General features: G+C 36.7%; 1 long non-coding RNA gene across 1 annotated transcript; it reads right to left on the minus strand.

Moving 5' to 3' along the window:
- Positions 1–2,411: 2,411 nt before the first annotated feature.
- On the minus strand, positions 2,412–3,994 carry LOC127476292 (uncharacterized). Its single transcript, XR_007906535.1, has 4 exons — positions 3,831–3,994; positions 3,555–3,738; positions 3,407–3,464; positions 2,412–2,506 (listed from the first exon to the last, which is right to left on the minus strand). It is a non-coding gene; the product is annotated as an uncharacterized LOC127476292 (long non-coding RNA).
- Positions 3,995–7,955: the final 3,961 nt, after the last annotated feature.

Consider the following 7,955-nt stretch of genomic DNA (forward strand, 5'->3'; position numbering starts at 1 on the left):
ACTTCCTAGCTCACCCTCAATCCTTTCTTGTCTTTCAGGTCACAAGATTTTGTAAATGGCTAGTTTTAATCCAATATGGCCCATGTTTTAAACTGAAATTACTACATACTACATATGCCCTAATATCACAGGTTTTTTGTGCTGTTAGGATAACATTTGTGAATCTCATGGCACACTGTATAACAAAAAAACATTTGTGTATTTTAAATAGTAATTTAACAGATTTTTGCTGCATCAACTGCCCTTTTCTCCCCTCTGCTTCTCAGTGTTTTGCTACCGCTCTCCAGCACAGAATTCAAATGAAGCAACAGCCTCTCCCAGTTCTGAATCTCACCCTATAATATACACACTGCCACTGATATTCAGCAGATCACTGTTTAATGTATTCAAGAGAAAAAACACCATCTTTATGAACTTTAATTCATTTTTTTCACAATGTAGCAACACACTACTACAGAAATTCTTATGAGTAAGGTTGTAAAGTAGTAGTTAAATAACTAATTTCCAGAAGGCATTACAACAGGCTTATTTCTATGGGGACATTTGTTTGTTCTCACTGAGCATGAATTAACCTTTGAGTTGTGATTGTATGCAAGTTAAAAATAAAACTATTAATCCCATAGCCCAAACTAACCAGAGTTAATACTCAGTCTGGGAAACATCCTATCTCTAATTAACATGAAAATAAATATTTTAGCTTATTTTTGATTCTCTAGGCACATCTCAATTTTAATATATTTCAGTCAAGCTCTTTCCTTTACCCTTCAGACCCATATTCTTGTGAGCTAATTTCTTTGGTATTTTCAATACTAGACAAGAAATCACTGCAGTTAGTTTTAAATAAGACTGCATAAAAGAAAAGATAAATGGTTCTAGACAGCCATACTGCTTTGTGAAGTACAGATCTGTGCTATGGGTTGACATATCCTTAAAATTGCTGCTAAATCATGAAGGCTCAAAAGTCAGAACAGATTACTGAAACGTTCTTAAATGGATTTTTGACACCATTTTTACTTGAGCCATGAGGATATACTACAGCATATGGTGACATTCAGAAGTGGTTTTTGACATGAAATACATTACTACTTGTCAGAGTATGCAATGGAGATCATAGTATGTATAGACTTTTCATATATTGCATGACAGATAATGGATTCTTTGAAAGCATTTTATGATGTAGTACATTAACCTATAAATTAAAATATTACTATATGTATTTTAAAGTTATTAAATACTTCATTAATAAATTATTATATACTTTGAACTATTGAGATGATGACGCTTAGCTTTCTATCTAGTTTTCTAATGGTGAGGTCCATAATTTGTTTGTTTTTCTGATTAAGTAACCTGAAAGTATCTGAAAAATATTGGTTTTTTTATTACTGCACTTTGGTATTAGCTATTCCTAAATTTTCAGTAGCCACTGTATATTCTAGTTTGTGACCTGTGCACACGTGTTTTACAGTTTACTAAAGTACTTATTATTTGAGTAAGCCCTCATCCATATCCTCCCATGCAATGCCTTGAGCTACTGTAACTACTGAGTTACTTCAAAAGAATCACATTTTCATTCCTAATTACCAGTTGTTGTTAGAATAAGCACTCCATTCTCATTTCTTTGGAGTGGGTTGTATATAATTTCCTAACAGGCCAGTGTACATCCCTGCCCTTTTTCTTCCCTTCAATCCTATATGTCATCAACAGCAGAAGTCTACAGAGGTTAAAATCCAAACTAAGCATCTGCTTAGTCATTTAAATCACATTAATAAACCCGAGACATATATAGACAATCATACAATCTACAGCCATAAAATCTACAAATAGGCAAAAGCATTCTTGAGCAGACAAACTCAGTCCTTAGAGGCTATAGAGAGTTTTAAAGACTCATTTGCTGCCAACTAGGGCCTTTCAAAGTACTTCTAACTAGCACTAATTGAAATCTGAGCCATTAAATTTATTACTTTTAAAAGGTGGGCAAGGTAGGGATTTGTTTTTGGGGGGGTTAACTATAGTTCTTTTAAATAGAGGGGATTTCATTTCCTTGAACTTGCTGATCACCAAACACCTTTTTAAATTAAAAACTATATGAACCTTCTTTTAATAAGGTCTTGTTGGGTTAACTCCTTCTTATACAAAGTGATGATGACTGCATCACGAAGGTCTGATGGTAGTTCGCCGAGTTCCCAACAGCGCACCAAGCCACCAGCGTGCCTGTAACAAATGTGGATAGAACCTTCCCAAATCTTCGTTCGCGAAGCCTAGCCATGATGATTTTTTGGGTTAACATACTTAAGACTTCTGTTTCTGTTGAAGTAATTCTTTCTAATTTACATATATGTGTACATATATAGTTACATATATATGTAGATATCTATGTTTAATTTCTTTTCAATACATTTGAACTTAGTAATGCAGCTTCATTTATTTAGTTTCTACTGGTAAGATCTCTACTCAGTAATATCTTTTCTTCAGGAGAATATGCTTCCATGTAGCATATGTAACATACCTGAATTCAGAAACACTTTATAATTAGTGAGAGAAGGACAGAGCTGTAACTGACAAAGTCCATTTTACAAGTGATCATAGATACAGATATCATAGAAATCTTATTTTGCTATTGCCAACATAGTGCGGTTGACAATTCTTATTTAACAGCAAAAGTTAATGGAACTCATCACTTTTAATCTTAGTAGAAATTTAATTGATGATGATGAAATGCTAATAACAACTCAATGACTTCAAACACGATAGACCCAAGCAAGTCTACTTAAATCCTGTTTTGACAGAGATTTTTTTTTGATGCTAAACACCCATTAAACACCAATAGGATTAGAGCATTTTGCACTTTACAACTCCTTTGAAAATCCCAACCATTCTCACAGTACATAACTTGTGATGTATCACAGGCAGTGTAACTTTAAGATTTTATTCCTTCAAATGGTGAGTTAATGGGAATCAAATGAGTAAACATACTTCAAAGGAAAATTTTAGTTTACTTCACTGCTCATAAAACAGAGGTATCTCATACAGAGGAGGAATTAATGTCGAGCACAATGTGTAAGGATCTTCACTGAAGAGCTTTGAAGAGGAATTTCCAGAGGACAAGGATTGATTGAGTCACTGCCCAACTTTTTGCTGTGCATTCAAGTATTCCAGATAACCTCTTGGCAAATAGCATTACCCCTAGCTGTTATTCCATAAGGGTACACATCAACTGTGAGCCTTGAGGTAACGTTTCAAATCATCTGCTGTGAGAGTGCACAGGAGAAGAGTTGCTGCCATCAACCATCACCTTTGACACAACTCAGCTGAGACAAGAGCCTAAGCCAAGAAAACTGAACAATGAGGTAGAGCTGGAGATCACACTGGGGATGGAAGGTTTGAAAAATGTTCTTGCTCCACTTACAGATCTGCAGTTTTAGAAGAGATTCATTTCCCTGGGCACTGTTGAGGACAAACAAGACCTGTAAGGGGATTTATCAGAGCTGACTGCACACAAAACATTTGTCTACACAAAAGAGAAGAGGCAAGTTATAGTTACTGAAGACTCCTACCTGTGGGGACTAAGGAACTAGTCTTCTGGCTTGACCCAAGCTAGCATCTCAGGTTTGTTGCTTGGCCAGGATGCTGCAGAGGGACTGCTGACGCTCCTCTGGCTCCTTAATGTACTGCTTTTCCATTTGAGCACTGTTAATGCTGCTGGGGATTGTGCAAAGCATATCAAGAACTACCATGGAACTATGAGGGCAAGAGTAAAAGGCATGATGGGGCCCGTGTTGTGTCTGTTCAAGTTTGTCACTGAGTGGGATAAAGTAGGGAAGTGTTCTCACCTAGCAGGTCAATAACTGCCTGTGTGGGCCTGGTGCTACAGTCAGGGCTTTGGCTGTGGGATCCTTTCTGTACTCTTGCAGCAATGACCAACAGTTTCTCCTCAAAGGTTCTCAGTAGTAGGATTAGAGGCAATGAGCACAGGTTGGAACATGGGAAATTCTGATTAGGTGTTAGAATTTTTATGGTGCTGGAATCCTGGAACACATTGCTCATAGCAGTGGTGGAATCTCTGCCCCTGGAGACGGGGATGTGCACAGCCTAGAGCAACCTCGCCTAATTAGATCTGTTCTGAGCAGTGTTGGACTTCTGGAGGGTCTTTCCAATCTCCATGATTCTAAATGAATAATGATGGGCACCACCTCTTCAACCCAAAAATGATCAGATTTCCCTACTAGTTATTTAAAGGAATCTCAGAAGACTTGTTCAGATGCTTCTATTATGGATACTTAGGGCAAGGTTAGATGAATCTCAACCCCAATTTCTATTTTGCTGCTGTTTGAAACCTGTAGGAATTTAGGTACCTAAAAGCCTTAGTGCCTTTGATATCTTATAAGTTCAAATCCTATTGCAAATAATTTATGAGACATAAAGCTTCTTCTTACAGTCCTCCAAATATTTCTAATAACTTTTTTTACCATATCACTGTAAAAATTATTCATAATTTAATTGATGAAAGAGAAAAGGTAGCTTTTTTTCACCTGAGCCTTAGGAATACCCCAATATCAGCAGGATTATGTCACTTACAAGAAACAGTTACAGAACCAATTCCTCTTAAAGCAAAACATCTCTGTGTTAAAGCCCTCACTGGAATACTTAAATTCTTTTTCTGTGCACTTGTTTCCTAATGCTTATTCATACAAATAAAATCACTGGTTCATTTAACTTTTTTGAGTCAGTGACTTATTACCGTGCTAGAATTCTTTAGTAGTATAATGAATTAGTTAGTTTATGTAATACCCTTCACAATACCCTTTTGAGATTTTTGATATTGGAATGATTCTTCCAAGATGCTTTAAATACAGAATAATAGGGAGAAAAATATAAGAAGAAAAATGTAGGACAAGAGAGGCAGGGGTGACTGTATTTTTCCTAAAAGCAAAATTAAAAGCTCTTGAGATTTGAACAGATATTTACAGAAACATACTTTGTGGCAGTATTACCTAAGTAAAACTGACCAACCTTATATTAAAAAAATTAGCTTTCAATTGCACACTACTACTTTCAACTATTTAATTCCTTGAATTATTCTGAATTTCTATTAAAAAAACTTAAGATCCTAAAATGACTGGCTTAGAGGGTGGCACTAAATAGTGTTGGTAACTAAATAAAGTAGAAAAATCTCATTCCTAATTCCCGTTTTGCCCCTGAAAATAGTAAAAACTTAGGCATCTATTTCTCACGGGAATTTGAGATCTGGTTTTACCTGATGTAAAATCTAAAGGCCTAATGAAAGTCCCTAGAGTGACCACTTCTAAAAGAGAAACTAAGGAAAAAATATCTACTGCTCCATGATAGTAAAGGTTTGTTGGAGACCAAGACATGTGTTCCAATTTGTAAGCATGACCCTAAATCTGGACTCATTAAAAGGTCTTTGTAAAAGATGAGAACTCTATTTTGGCAAATAAATAATGTTTTCTCCTCGGCATTTCTTATCACCCAACTAGCCAGGCTTCACATGTTCCATTGCCCCAAAGCCACAAGTGTAGTCCAAGATGAAGTAAAGAATTTCCTTATAAAATCCTTTCACAGGTGGGGCCTGGTTGAATGTGGGCACTGCAAGGAAGTGTCCACTGCAAGGAAGTAGCAGAAACAAGGGAAGAGAGCAGAAAAGATATACAGAAAAGTGTGACAACAAGAGTAAGAGAACTGGGAAGTAGAAGTTAATTAGAGACTGAATCGAAAAGGCTTGGTCTGAAAATTAAGTAGTTGAACTGAGATAGATGAAAAGAAAGAGACAAAGGTGAACATACAGAGTGGAAGAAGAGGGTACATCAGTGATGTTGAAACACAGACCCAACAACAACAACAAAAAAACCCAAACCAAACCAAACCAAACAAACAAAAAAACCCAAAAAAAACAACACAAAAAACCCCCCAAAACACCAGAAAAAATGGGAGAGTTAGCAAGCCAGTTTTATGTAATTCTGACCCTTCTAGTCCTCCATAGTAATGAAAAACACTTCCATCATGGTAATAGTCAGAGCTGATAAATAGAAAATAAGTAAACCTGCAGTATTATAGGCTAATTTTTAAAAAAGGGGATGTGCAGAAATGTGTGAGCTTAGAAAAAAGTAACTATAGAAATCCTTGGTTAGGATGAATTCCCTAAAAGGATAAAGGTATAAAGGACTTGGTATCAAACAATATTTATTATCCTTTTGACTGTTTCAACAATTTAGACAGTGCTTATAGAAACTGAGAGTTAAAAACCGAGCAATATTCCACCCATAGACAAATTCTGCATACTTTTTCTGATGTTAAGAAATCATTTGGTTACTTACTCTTTTTGCCCATGTATGTACTTCTTCTGGTGTACATATAAGAAAATCAAAGATATAACAGATTCGTTAGAGAATTTTGACCCAGACCTGAAAAATCACAATTTAAAGTATTTGTTTTACTCTAACAACTTAAGACCCTGCTATCAGATATGAATTCCCATGTATTAGACATACAAAAGTAGGCAACAAAGGGAAAGGCTAGCTGTATATCAGTGTGATAAAATTTGACATCAGCAAGACAGAAAAAAAGCCATTAAATAGTGAAGATCTTGGAGACTGTGGAGGAACCAGAATCAGAGTGGGAACGGTCCCAGGCATGGAGGAAGACATACAACAATTTAGAAAGGACTTTATTATATGGACTTCACAGTTTTTATGTGGTTTCAAACATGTTCACTGTATGTTATCCATACAGTTGTATTGCCTGGGCATGTCCAGGCTTGCCCTGAGTTGTTTGTCCCCTGCCTTCCCTGCTCCTCCCTATGATTGGCTGGAAAATACCACAGTGTGGAGAGAGCTCCCATTGGCCCCTTACTTTCCCAGCTCCTCCCCAGTTCCTCCCTTTTCTCCCAAGTTTTTACCCTCATTTGTTCCCCTGGTTGTCTATCCCATGCTCCACCCCATTTTCTAGCCCTTTCCATACCAAACTCTATATAAGCCCACACGCACCTTTAATAAAAGAACCATTGCACCCGACTTTCTACCTCGACTCAAACCCTTTGTGCAGTGTTGTGGTCTCAATCCTTCACCCCTGGACCATGGCAGAGACTTTTCAGTATTATACAATACAATACACAGGGTAAATAGCCTAGGTATTTGGTGTCAATTATTGCTATAAACTTGTGTGTCCTTTACTGATTCACATAGCAAGCCTGATAGTCAGGAAAAAAAGGTTGATTCATCTGAAACTTCCCAAATCTCTACATACCATCAAGTTATTAGAAAAAAGCTTGACTGATGAAGGACCTTCACCTTCCAGGTAGACCTTGTTGAACAGACATGATGAAAAATGGCACAAAATAGATTTCTTAATTATACTCAAGATCTAAGGAAATTAAAGAAAGACAGAAATACACATTTTCTTGATTACAACTCTATCAGAGTAGATAATTTTAACTAGACTAGAAAAGTTTTCTTCCATTAGTCCCCTAGGAAATTACGTTGAAGATAGAGATGTCAATTGGTAAGAACATCCATGTAGGACATCACAGGTGATGATATATCAGCTGTCTGCAGCAAGAGGCAATCATTGCACAGTGATTAGAAAACAGAATAATGTCCCTGTTCGTCACGGAACCTCAGTCATAAGGGATGACAACCATTAGTCTCTGTGCTGCTACAGGACATTTGTCAGTAATGGCTGAAGTGAACATCAGTAAGAGATCAGTTGCATGAATGAATGAATGTTGTGTCAGTGCTTGATTTATTTTTTTTAAACACTCTTGCATGGCAGCGCAGGAATGCCTGAAAAACCAAGTGACAGCAGGGACTGGTGATAGATAAGAAAACCAGAAGCAATAGAAGCAGAGTCTTAAAGAGATTCATCAAGCTAGGTATGCAAATGTCTGAAAGATGCAGAGGTCATTGAAGTGCAGAAGCCTAAAACTGGCATAGAAGAAGCGC

This window comes from Manacus candei, unplaced genomic scaffold (assembly GCF_025592945.1).
Source record: "Manacus candei isolate 608988 ecotype Guabito, Panama unplaced genomic scaffold, ASM2559294v1 h1tg000049l, whole genome shotgun sequence".
Lineage (NCBI taxonomy): Eukaryota > Metazoa > Chordata > Aves > Passeriformes > Pipridae > Manacus > Manacus candei.